The sequence below is a fragment of the Prionailurus viverrinus genome, chromosome F1 (genome assembly GCF_022837055.1).
Source record: "Prionailurus viverrinus isolate Anna chromosome F1, UM_Priviv_1.0, whole genome shotgun sequence".
NCBI lineage: Eukaryota > Metazoa > Chordata > Mammalia > Carnivora > Felidae > Prionailurus > Prionailurus viverrinus.
The window spans coordinates 5870962-5885098 of record NC_062577.1 but is presented as its reverse complement, the minus strand read 5'-3'; positions in this window follow the sequence as shown (position 1 = coordinate 5885098).

Below are 14137 nucleotides of genomic sequence, written 5' to 3'. Positions count from 1 at the left end.
ACTCCCCTTAAAAGCTGCCACAAAGGATCCCTAACATTTACAGTATTTCTTTTTTGTTTTTAATGTTTATTTTAGTGAGACAGGGAGATAGAGCATGAGCAGAGAAGGGGCAGAGAGAGAGGGAGACACAGAATCCAAAGCAGGCTCCAGGCTCTGAGCTGTCAACACGGAGCCCAACACAGGGCTCAAACCCATGAACCATGAGATCATGACCTGAGCTGAAGTTGGAAGCTTAACCGACTGAGCCACCCAAGTGCCCCTACAGTATTTCTTAAATTGGCAAGTAACTTTCCCGAGCTAATTGTTTATTTTTCTCACAAGACCATCGGTTCTTTCAAAAATACTCACCTCATACCACAGTGCTTATTCCTGCTCTTACACCCTTTGGTACAGCATCTACTGATCTCACCTCTTTCCCTTCCACCTGCACCTTGTCCCAATTAAATACATGTGAAAGCATCAGTATTTGCTATGTTCTAATTTCCAGAGGGGTTCTGGCATCACACTTGCTCCAACAACAGTTTCTTTTTGATCTCAGATGGGTGGAAAAACCATTATCAAAACCCCATGCTGAGTGTCTGCTTCCCAGAGCCACTCCTTATATCAATTTTTATCACCCAAATTCCCTGGAAAACAGAATCAAAGGCTAATCTTACACACCAATGCTTTATTCAGGTAGGAAGTTTTATTCAGGAAATTAAGAATGAAAGGAAAAGAAAATGAGAGAAAACAAATACACAGTGGTACATGGCCAAGTTGCTACAACCTCCAAGAAAGCAGTTCTTCTCTTCATTCACATAGGATGTCTCAAGGGTCTTGGAACTATTTTGCTATAAAACAGTCATCATAGGGAAGAAGGAAAAATATTGTATCTGCTGGATGTCTCTATCTTTTGTCTCTTATTAGTCAAATTTTATCATATGGAACATTTACTCCCCTGTACTTCCAGGTTATGAGAAGCTGCTGGGGAAGCCAGTCTCCCAGGGTAGCACTTTATCTGAGCCCAGAAGTGGTGGAAGAAGCCAGCACTTCTGGGTCCAGTCATACAAGATTTGGAGACCAGAGCCATAGTGACTTCCACCACACTGAGGATAATGGAGGTTGCTAGAGGCTGGTCCTCCTCAGGGGTAACTGAGACTCCCAGCAATCTTGACAAGAAGGTGGCAGCAGTTTAAGCTTTCTCCATTAAGTAAGTGGCCAACTATTTGGGAAGCGGAAGAGGCCACACGAATCTGGGAGACATAAAAATTGATATATACCATTTAGACAACTGTCTAGTGAGCATCTCCACAGGAATGGAGATACAATTGGCATGTCCAAAACTGAACTCATTATGTATCATCAAGCTATCTCTGCTGCACTCCCAGCCTAAGAGAATACCACCATTTACTCACTTACCAAGACAGAAAACTAAATGTCATCTATCCCCATCACCCTCCTGCAAATCAATCCCCATAGCTTTCTAATTTCCACCTTCTGAATATTGCAAGTCACTCTTTCTATAGTACAACTCCTACCTTCATTCAAGTGTGTATTGTTTCTTGCCTGGAAAATAAAAAGTGTCTTAATTAGTCTCATTGTCTTCATTATTGCTTCCAGCGAAGACATTCTCTAATCAGGGTATGGGGAAAGGGTGGAAATAAGGTAGAAACTAAGAGCACACACTCTGGGGACACCTGGGTGGCTCAGTCGGTTAAGCATCTGACTCTTGATGTTGGCTCAGGTCATAATCTCATGGTTGGTGAGATCGAGCCCCGCATTGGTCTCTGTGCTGACAGCGTGGAGACTACTTGGAATTCTCTCTCTCCCTCTTCTCTCTGCCCCTCCACTGCTCATGCTCTCTCTCTCTCTCTCTCTCTCTCTCTCTCTCTCTCTCTCAAAAATAAGTAAATAAATTTAAAAAAAAGAAGTGCTGTTATTTTTTAAAAAGCATACACTCTGGAGTCAGACTGAGTTAAATTTGATTCTAGTCCCTTTATTTATTGGCTGGGTGACCTTGGGCAAGTTAACTAACACTCCTTTACTTCAGTTCCCTGACGCTTTGGGTATCAGGAATGGGCATATGAACAGTATGTCTAAAGTGAGGGAGTATGATCTATTTCTAGATCTAGTTATGGGATCACTGAGCAGCAAAGTGTCCTACACTTATATTCTTTTAATTTTATTGCCTCCTTGATGCAAAGATGGTGGTCACCGTCTTGTCTTGCAAAAGTTTAAGGAAGATCATTCATGTGGGCACTTTGCGTGCAGTAAAGAGTCTTGCATTTCATGGCCTTCAACCTTTTTCAGGTCACTGATGTGATGGTTTCTAAGACTCGGGCTCTTTCTAGGGCATAGACGTTACTAATATAGTCCACTGAAAAGTGACAGAGTCAGGAAAATCTAGTGCTTTGCAATAATTTTTGATCCTGTCATTTGTGCCACAAGTAACTGGCTTAGAAGGTAAAGAGATTGCAAGAAGATATAAAGAGTATTTGTAAAATTGAAGTAATTTTAGATTTCACTTTATTTATTAAAGAGATTTGTAAGAGAAAAGCCACTTACAAAGGCATATTGAAGGAGCTGAGTGACTGCCTGTGTGCTGGACCCACAAATATGAAATGAAATGGCTGGCACAGAGATTACGTTAGGGAAGGGCATGATGTAGCATCCTACACTGACAAAGATGAAGGGCATTCTAGGGGCTATTTGGATCAAAATCCTCATTTTGTAGATTCCATTGACCCAGAGAACAAGACATTGGGGTCAGTGGTTCCCAGTTTATCTCAGTTTCTATTACAGTTTCCATAGGGTTTCCATAACAGATTACACAATTTTTCTGGCTTAATAAATTTAGTCTTGCATGATTCTGGAGCAGATAAGTCAGCAGTGCCACACTTCCTCTGAAGACTTTAGAGAACAATCCTCCCTGGATCCTCCCAGCTTCTACTGCTTACAGCCACATCAATCCAATTTCTGCCTCTGACTTTCTTCTGTGTATCTCTCCATGTCCTCTACTCATAACAATATCATAGGATATGGAGATGATTTCATCTTGAGATCCTTGACAAATTATATCTACAAAGATCCTATTGCCAAATAAGATGACATTATGACCTCACATGCTCCTCCTTGACACAAGGTTTATTTATTCATGGATCTAAGGGAGCAGGTGCTGGACCCTCCACCTCTCCCAAAGCCTTAGGCCATATCCTCAGTTACAAATGAAGACAATAACACTTCTCTCCTTACAAGAGCTTTACAGGGTCACAGTGGGGATAATGTGGGATATTCCACATGGAGCATTTATCCCAGCATGTGAAACATGGCTAAGGCTCAATAAATACTAGTTGCCATTAATCAAAGCCATCCTTGAGGCTTTGGAAGGGTTCACATAGTATACAAAATAAGATTCAGTGGTCCCCAGGCTATGTGGGGAGTGCCATCCAACAGCTAACTAGTTATTCCCAACTAGGTAACTCCTCTGACTCTGTTATGGGAAAAAGCCCAACCTCAATGCAAATACTTTCAGGGGTTTGTTCTGTTGACTCCTACCTGATTTTTCTGGCTCTTGGCAGTATTTTTTTGCTCTCTGACTAGTGCCAGGTTCACATTTGGAGATAAAGCTCTAGTATCTGGACTACATCAGAGATGAGCATAAATATACAAAGACTCTCAGAGTAAACAGATCTAGGACCTGGGCTTGAAAAGCTGGCTGCTGTCAGGAACCTCTCAAAGACAGTCTCTGAATTAAGTGGCTTGAGACTTGCCAGAAAAGCATGCTATAATCTCAGGAAATGGCCATTAGGATAGAAAGCTCCGGACCAGGACCAGGAAGACAGATGATCCCTAGGGTGGGGCCCAATGGTGGCAGCTCAATGTCCAGTTACAGCATCTTAAGAAAAAGCACAGTGAGATGCTGGGAAGGGAGCTGAGGTGATGAGGCATCTACTGAATCATGGGATCAGGACTGTACCTACTCTAGTGGATAGTTGGTGGCACTACCCAGATCCTCCTTCACGATGGAAGTGCTCACTCCCCCAGCCCTTGAGAGTAGCAGCTCTCAGACAACCTGCTTAAACTAAAGAGAGACACCTACCCAAGGTCACACACCCTCCCTGGACACAACCCATTGCCAATGTCTCATCTTAGCTCCAGAGCCCCTACAGGATCAGAGGAGGTTTCTGTTATAAATGCACAGCAGGCCAACTTCCCAATCAACCCAATCTTGCTCCTTTCCCTCCCCCACAGGTGTGATCCCAAGAAGAGCCAAATAAAACTGTTGCATGCAAATACCCTTCCAAAATCCTAGAAAAGCAGGCTTTTCAAAGTCATTTTATAGATGAGAAAATTGAACCTCCCAGATCAAGCAACTTCTCTGAAGACATACGGCAAAAGTACTGGTATTAAACCCAAGCACGTGCAGCCCCAAAGTCTTGGTTCGTTCACTTCAATCTCTGCCTTCAGTGAGTCACCAGTAATAAAATGGAGATTAAACATTTAAAGATGGGTAAATAGGAAGCTACATGTGCTGTTGTACAAGTAAGATTCCCTTTATGCTTTCCTGGCTTGCCCTGTTGTGGCTGTGGTGTTTTTTCTTGTTATCTCATTCAACATTGGTTGCTGAATGTTTGTTTTCTTTTATTAGCCCACTGTATGCTTAGGAACAGGCTCCAGTTTCCTAGTTGTGTTTGTCTAGCTCCTTCTAAGCTTGAGCCATCTGTTCCCCTTGAGGTGAATGAAATTCTCCCCAACCGCCCCCCCTGCCGAGATTTCCCTACTTTTTACTTCATAAGGGAAGTCAGACTAGGTGCTTCATTGTCACAATCCTCATCAGTATCCTCCTCCTTCTCATCATCATCAACATGAAAACACTAAGAAGCCTTAGGGAGCAATATGGTGGTCATTTCCATATACTTGAAATTATGTCACAATGATACCAGCAGCAGATTTGTCAGATTTATTTGGATTTAAAACTATGATCAAAGTGAAGCAGTGGAACACTGCAGTTAATCAAACAGAATTTTTTTTTCAGTTTTATTGAGAAATAATTGACATACATCACTGTATACATTTGAGATGTAGAGCATGATTTTATATATTGTGAAATGATTACAACAGGCTCAGCTAACATCCATCTTCTCATACAGATACAGGAAAAAGAAAGAAAGAAGAAAAGAAGAAAGAAATAAAAATTTCTCCTGTGATGAGAATGCTTAGGATTTACTTTCTTAACTTTCCTACATATCATAGTTATAGTCATTATGTCTTATCTCTTTTTCTACGAGTTGGTGTGGGTTGATTTTTTTCTTTTTTGCATTCTACATGTAAGTAAGATCATACAGTGTTTGTCATTCTCTGTTTTCACTTAGTATAATGTCCTCATGGGTCCATCCATGTTGTCCCAAACAGTATGATTTCCCCTTTTTTGTGGCTAAATAACATTTCAGTGTGTGTGTGTGTGTGTGTGTGTGTGTGTGTGTCCCAACTTCTTTATTTACTTGCCAATCCATGAGCACGTAGGTTGTTTCCATATCATGATGATTGTAGATAATATTGCTTTGAACATGAAGGTTCAGGTATCTTTTCAAATTAGTGCTATAGTTACTTTTAGATATATTCCCAGAAGTGGAATTGCTAGATCATATGGAAGTTCTGTTTTTAATTTTTGGAGGTTCTATATACTGTTTTCCATAGGGGCTGCACCAACTGACAATCCCACCAACAGTCCAGAAGAGTTCCCTTTACTCCACAACCATGCCAGCATGTGTTGTCTCTTGTCTTTTTGCTGATGGCCATTCTAGTTGGCATGAGGTGATTCTTTATGCTTTTAACTCATATTTCCCCGATGATTAGTGACATTGATAATCTTTTCGTGTACATGTTGGCCTTTCATGTATCTTCTTTGGAGATTTGTCTATTCAGATCCTTTGCCCATTTTTAATTGGACTATTTTGAAATTTCATTTATTTAGTTAGTTCTTTAGTTGTATGAGCTCTGTATGTATTTTGGACATTAATGCCTTATCAGATATATGGTTTGCAAATATTTTTCCCATTCTACACTTTGTTTTTTCACTTTGTTGATGGTTCTTTTTACTGTGCAGTTTTTTAGTTCCATGTAGTCCCACTTATTTATTTTTGATTTTGTTACTTGTGCTTTAGGTGTCATATTCAAAACATTACCAGGATTCATGTCAAGGAGCTCTATTCCTAAGAGTTCATTATTTCATACCTCACCTTTAAGACTTTAATCCATTTTGAATTAATTTATGTGAATGGTATAAAATAGAGTCCAGTTTCATTCTTTTACATGTGAATACCCAATTATCCCAGCACCATTAATTGAAAAGACAGTCTTTTCTTCATTGGCTATTCTTGGCTCCTTTGTCAAATGTTAGTTGAACATATATGCTTGGATTTATTTCTGGGCTCTCAGTTCTGTTCCATTGGTGTATTTGTCTATTTTTATGCAAGTACCATTCTGTAAAAAGTGCCATTGGAATAGACAGGGATTGTTTTGAATCTATAGATGGTTTTTGGTAGCACTGACATTTAATAATTTCAATCCATGAACGAGGTATACCTTTCCATTTATTTGTTTCTTCTTTGATTTCTTTCATCACTGTCAAAGTTTTCAGTGAATAGAATTTTCACCTCCTTGGTTAAATTTATGAAATATTTTATTGTTTTTGATGCTTCTGTAAATGGGATTGATTTTTTTTAATTTCTTTTTCAGAAATGTTATTGTTAGTTTATAGAAACACTACCATAGAGGTTAATTTTGTGTCCTGCAACTTTACTGGACTCATTTATAATATCTAAGAGCTTTTTGGTTGAGTCTTTAATTAGGTTTTGTTTTGTTTTGTTTTTTTTTTGCAAATAAGATCATATCCTTTGCAAATAGAGACGATTTTACTTCTTCCTTTCTGATTCTGATACCTTTTATTTCTTTTCTTTTCTGATTGCTGTAGCTAAGACATCCAGTACTATGTTGAATCGAAGTGGTGAGAGCGGGCACCTCGTCTTGTTCCAGACCTTAGTTTTTATCCTTTCACCACTGAGAGTGATGTTAGCTGTGGGCCTGTCATATATGGCCTTTATTACATTGAGATATGCTCCTTCTATGTCTAACTCTTTAAGAGTCTTTTTTATCATAAGTGCACGTGGAATTTTGTCAAATGTTTTTTTCTGTGTCTATTGAGATGATGATATAATTTTTATCCTTAATTTTGTTAATGTGGTATATCATGTCGATTGATTCATTTCATTCTATTAATGCAGCGTATCAGTTTGATTGATTTGCATATGTTACATCATCCTTGCATCCCAGGGATTATCACACTTTATCATGGTGAATGATCTTTTTAATGTGCTGCTGATTTCAGCTTGCTAATATTTTGTTAAGCATTTTTGCATCTATTTTATCAGGACCACTGGCCTGTAGTTTTCCATTCTACTAGTGTCTTTTTCTGATTTTCCTATCAAGATAATTCTGGCCTCATAAAATGAGTCAAACAGGATTTCTGAATCAAAAAAAATTTGAGTTGATTTTCTGTTTCAGCACATACTATCTATATAATCTTGAGTAAGTTGCTAAACTCCTATGTGCAGTCTTTTCATTTGTAAAATAGAGTAAATAATAGTAATTATTGTGTGTGTGAGATTATATATATATATATATATGTATATATATATATATATATATATATATATATATATAAAGGGCTTAGCACAGTGCTGTAAATATAGCAAATGCACTGTCAGAGTTATCTATTGCTATGTGGAAGTTAAAGGTGAATAAATTTGGATTGTTCATAAATATCATACATGATATTTAGAGCAGTTGAAGGAAAGAATAAGCTGAGTTCTGGCAGAAGATAGCTCTAAAAATGTCTTGGAGAAGTGCTTTTCATTCTGAAGGTTTTTTTTTCATTTTGGGGTTTAAAAATAAATGATTAATTTGGCCTCTGACATGGACAACAGGTTGGTCAAGTCCATGGACTGGCTGAGTAAACATAATAGCATGGTTTCAGGGTGTTTGTTCAGTATGAGATAAAAAGGGAAAACAATACATCAACTCCCATCTTCCCGTGGTCAAAATTTTACCTAAAAGATGGTAACTCCCTGCACTTCAGAGTGCATATGTATGGACACATTGTGGCATTGAGAGAGAAGTCCCAGATTTAGATGTATACACAAAAATGTATAAAGAACTCTGGAAGTGAATAAGAAAACATCAAACAACCCTACAGAAAATTGGTGTGTTGCTTGAACAGGGACTTCACAAAAGGGGATATTTAGACATCCAGTAAACATATGAGAAAGGGTTCATAATCATTTGTCATCATGGAAATGGAAATCAAAAGCACAAAAACATATGACTACACAACCACAAGAAACACCAAAAGTTAAAAGTCAGAGAAAAACTATCTTGGTGTGGAGATAGCAACTGAAATTCTTCCACACTGCTGGTGGAAGTGTAATTTGGCAAAATCCCTTTGGAAAGTAATTTGAATCATATATTCTAAAGTCGAACATGAACCTACCCTATTAGCCAAGAATTCCATCTCTACATATTTACCCAAGAGAAATGCAATGTAAATTCACAAAAAGACCCACACAACAGAGTTCATAACTAAACTACTGTAATGATCCTAAACCACAGTTTCTTGGCCTCAGTACTTTTAACATGTTAGATTGGATAATTCTTTATTGTGAGAAGCTTCTTCTGTGCTTTCAAGGAGACTTAGCAGCAACTCTGGACTGAACTCCAGTAACAACCCAGCCCATAAAAACTAAAAATGTTTCCAAACATCGCCAATATCCCCTGGGGGGCAAAATCACCCCTGGTTGAAAACCATTACCCTAAAATGTAAACAATCTAAATACCTATTAACAATAGTATGAATAAATCATTGGAAAATATTAATTCATTACAATATTACACATTGTATATGTTTATTCATCTATATCACAAAGAATGTTGGATGAAAGAAACTGGGACAATTGGCCTCATACCATAACATTCTCTCTATATAGAGTTCAAACACAAAACAAACCTATGATTATAGAAATCAGAATAGTGGTGGACTTTGGAGGAAATAATAACCTGAAAGAGGCACAAGACAGTCTTTCAGGATGCTGGTGATATTCTTTATCTCACTGGTATATTCAATAAACCAAATCAAAAGTTTTAGAGCTATAGATTTATGAGTTGTGTATGCATGTATATTATGTATTTCTGTATGTATATTTCAACATAGAATTGTATCCTCAAAACAGATTTTCTATTGGGTTTTTTATCAGGAGATTTTTCTTTAAAAGAATATATAGTCTGATACATCGCCCCAATGGGAAACATACAAACACCTTTTTTATTGAAATATAAATTGCCTTTTCCACTCTCCAAAATAGCACCTTCCCTCCTTCACTGAATATGGCCTCAATCTTAGGTCCCTCTGCTCTGCTCCTGATCACCAAACAACCTAAAGGAACCAATACAGGGATTTGAAGCACCATGGCATTCTATTAAACTGACCCCACTCTATAGTTTTCTCTTCTGAAGAGTACTGCACAATATGTATTTCTCAAGTTGCAACGTGTTTTTTGAGAATTTTCTACACTTTCCGATAAGTAATACCTTTCCAGTTTGGCAGTCAGTACACTAAAATAACTGATACATTCTACCTCAGTTAAGTTTGGCAATGGATGAATTGCATTTGATTTTCTGGGACTTCATATAAATCTGTTCACTTAGGACAGAATCCTCATATTTTGATCCACCTATATGTAGTTAGTTACAAACACTGAGTGACCACTCAGCTTAGTTACAGTTAGTTACAAATGCTTTTCAGACCACTGAAAGTCTTGTCTTCTCAAAAATTTCTCCACATAGGATCATTCTTGACAGTTATGCTATTTTAAGCTATTCTTTCCAGTTCTGAAAGCCCTCTTTAAAATGAAAACATTTTCTTTACAGAAGCAATATATTTATTTGTCAGAGTTCATTAAATTAGATAAAATGAGTTAACTTATCAGTTAAGTGATGAATGCAGTTCAAAGGACGTAAATTACAGATTGCTTATTAGAAGGTAGGTGGAGAGAGGAGGATGTGTAACTGAATGGGAAAGGTCATGTGGTAATTTCAAAATTGGTCCACAAATTCATTGACATTTTTCTCATCAAGAAGTAGGGTCTAACTTTCTTACACCATACACAAAAATAAACTCAAAATGGATGAAAGACCTAAATGTGAGACAGGAAAACATCAAAACCTAGAGGAGAAAACAGGCAACAACCTCTTTGATCTTGGCCACAGCAATTTCTTGCTTGACATGTCTCCAAAGGCAAGAGAAATAAAAGCAAAAATGAACCCATCATAAAGCTCTTATTTATCTTGATGGGACCCCATCAAGATAAAAAGCTTCTGCACCGCAAAGAAAACAATCAACAAAACTAAAAGGCAACTAATGGAATGGGAAAAGATATTTGTAAATGACACATAGATAAAGGTTTAGTATCCAAAATCTATAAAGAACTTACCAAACTCAACACCTGAAAAACAAATAATCCAGTGAAGAAATGGGCAGAAGACATGAGTAGACACTTTTCCAAAGAAGACATCCAGATGGCCAACAGACACATGAAAAGATGCTCAACATCATTCATCATCAGGGAAATACAAATCAAAACCACATTGTGATGCCACCTCACACCAGCCAGAGTGGCTAAAATTAGCAAATCAGGAAATAGCAGATGGATGTGGAGAAACAGGAACACTCTTGCACTGTTGGTGGGAATGCAAACTGGTGCAGCCACTCTGGAAAATAGTGTGGAGTCTCCTCAAAAAATTAAAAATAGAACTACCCTGTGACCAGCAATGGCACTACCAGGAATTTACCCAAAGGATACAGGAATGTTGATTCATAGGGGCACTTGTACACAAATGCTTATAGCAGTGCTTTCAACGATAGCCAAATTATAGAAAGAGCCTAAATGCCCATCAGCTGATGAATGGATAAAGAAGATGTGGTTTATATATACAATGGAATACTACTTGGCAATGAGAAAGAATGGAATCTGACCACTTGCAGCAACATGGATGGAACTGGAGGGTAATTATGCTAAGTGAAATAGCATAATGGCATAATTTCTCTTTTCAGAGAAAGACATGTGTGGAACTTGAGAAACTTAACAGAAGACCATGGGGGAAGGGAAGGGGAAAAAATAGTTACAGAGAAGGAGGGAGGCAAACCATAAGAGACTCTTAAATACAGAAAACAAACAGGATTGATGGGAGGGCAGGGTAGAGAAGAAAGTGGGTGATGGGCATCGAGGAGGGCATTTGTTGGGATGAGCACTGGGTGTTGTAGGTAAGCAATTGAATCATGGGAATCTACCCCCAAAACCAAGAGCACACTGTATATACACTGTATGCTAGCCAACTTGACAATGAATTATATAAAAAAAAAAAAGAGGCAGGGTCTATCTCTCCTCACCTTGAATGAAAGCTGGCCTTAGTAACTAAATTGTACCAATAAAACACCGCAGCAGTGTCTTCCCAGGCTTTGTGGCTGGGTCAGAAAAGGCTATGTGCTTTCTACCTGGTTCTCTCGGGCCACTTGTTCAGGGAAAGTCAGCCACCATGGATGAAGTCTGACTACCCTAGAGTCCCAGGCAGAGGAGACACTTTTCATGGACTTCCATCTATCCAACAGTCAGCTTCAGCTGCCACCCAGAGAAAGCCATCTTGGATGCCAGCCCAGCCAGACCCTCAGATGACTGATGCCGACATCTTCTAAAACTATAGGAGAGACCCCAAGCAAGCACAGTCTAGCCCAACCCTCCCAGAATTATTGACCCACAACATCATCCAGGAAATGGTTTTTTCAAGTGGTTGTTTCAAGTTCTTGCTTTGGGGATTAATTTGTTATGCAGCAATTTTAATCAGAACAGAAACAATCATGAGTTCCTTCTAAAGACAGCAGCTCCATTCAGTTGAGCTCAACAAGCACGTATTCAATTTCTACTATGTTTCATGCAGGGTACCAGCACCTGGAGAGTCCAAGGTCATACAGTTATAGCCTCTGCAAAGTAGTGGAGTCAGCCACATTGTGAACAACTACAACAAAGTACAATTATAGGCATAATAAGAGCTTTATGTATAAAGAAGAGAGGTGTGCAAACGAAGAAGTGGTTAGCCACTTCCTAGATATCAAGGTACACTGGCTTTGGAGTTGTTTAGCCAGATTCAAATTCCAGTATTCATACTACTTAATCCTGCAATCTTGGACACATTACTTCACCTTTCTGATCCTATTTTCTCCTACCTTATGGAAAGGGTTCCCTTGCTGTAATATTCATTCTTCCCCAGAAAATAAATAATTTAATTGGTAAGTTTGGGACATAAAGCAAGCAAGTGTGCTACCCTTTTCCTCTTTCTTTTTTCTTTGACTCTGGCTGTTTACAGACCCCAGGAATTTGCTCTTCTCCCTGCCATGTGGTGCTAGCGGTCTGCCCTTTCAGATTCAGGGTGGGGACTATTTGAAAACACGTGCCATAGATATATATCATGTTCTAAGCAATAGCTTTACTCATAACAGACTTGCTATGTGTTTCCAATACATCCTGTCTTAGTCTATTTGGGCTTCTATAACAGAATAACACACACTGGGTGGCTTATAAACCACAGAAAGTTATTTCTCATGGTTCTGGAAGCTGAGAAGTCCAACATCAAGGTGTCAGCATTATTCAGTGCCTGGTGAGAGCCACTTCCTGGTTCATAGATGGCCATTTTTTACTGTGTCCTCATGTGGTAGGAGGGGCAAGGGAGCCCTCTGGGGCCTCCTTTTTTTTTTTTTTTTTTTATAAGGGCATTAATCCCATTCATAAGAGTTTTAGTCTCAAGACCTAATCACCTCCCAAAGGCCCCACATCCTAATACCATCACACTGGGGATTAAGTTTCAGTATGCTAACTCTGGGGAGACATATTGTCTTATTGAGGATGGCTTATTTTTTTTTTTTTTTTTATCGGCTCAATATTTGGGCAGGGGGAAAAAAACATCCATTCAGCCAGAAATTTGAGAACCCAACCAAAATGATGTGGTAAGTCTTTAGTTGAGACGAGGGCATGGGCATTTAGGTGTGGACTTCGGTAAGCACAACTTTGACCCTGGCCTGTGGCCAGAGAGGCTGTTCTGAGATGAGTAGGTGCTTCTTACAACTGCATATTTATTTAGCATTTAGCTGTGGTTACCAAGGTGTGTAGCTTTAGGCGTGAGGCACAGCCATATGGGATTTCTCATCTTGGTGGTTCACAGCAACTTTGCCCACAGTGAGCTGCTGTTTCTATAGAGACCAAGCTGTGTGCACTAGAGCTTTGGAAAACAGTGTAAAAGCCTCAGCAAAGAGACAGTGTGTAGAGACGTTGCCAGCCTCCACAGCTTGACCTGGAACTAGAAGGTGTAATTTTTCTAAGCAGTTGTAGCTGAGGTAAGGATTCAACTTTAGGACAAAGAGAGTCCTTCATCTATAGGCCTTTTACGCATTATTGGGCAGAAAAATCATTGTTGCTTTCAAATGTCAAGGCACCTACATTCCCCCCTAAAGACACTAGAGGGGATTTACCTTTAAATTATTCATGCTCAGTCTAAGTGGAAATGCTAGATTCTCTGCCCAAATTCCACCCTGCCTTCCGGGGTAAGGAACAGTGAGTGGATAGCCTTGAATGTATGTATTTCATCCAAAGGCTGAACGTATTTTAAAAAGACTTCAAGGGGGGCGCCTGGGTGGCACAGTCGATTAAGCGTCCGACGTCAGCCAGGTCACGATCTCGCGGTCCGGGAGTTCAAGCCCCACGTCAGGCTCTGGGCTGATGGCTCGGAGCCTGGAGCCTGTTTCCGATTCTGTGTCTCCCTCTCTCTCTGCCCCTCCCCCCGTTCATGCTCTGTCTCTCTCTGTCCCAAAATAAATAAAAAACGTTGAAAAAAAAATAAAATAAAAAGACTTCAAGGGAACTGAACGAGCTTTCAAAGTGGGGAGACAACATCAGCATATTCAGGTGTTGCCTGGGCTAAAAGATGCCTGCAAGTTTTAGAGGAACAAGAGACAATAAAAGCAGCAAGTTCAAAGTGTTATAAACACAGCTGAGCAGTT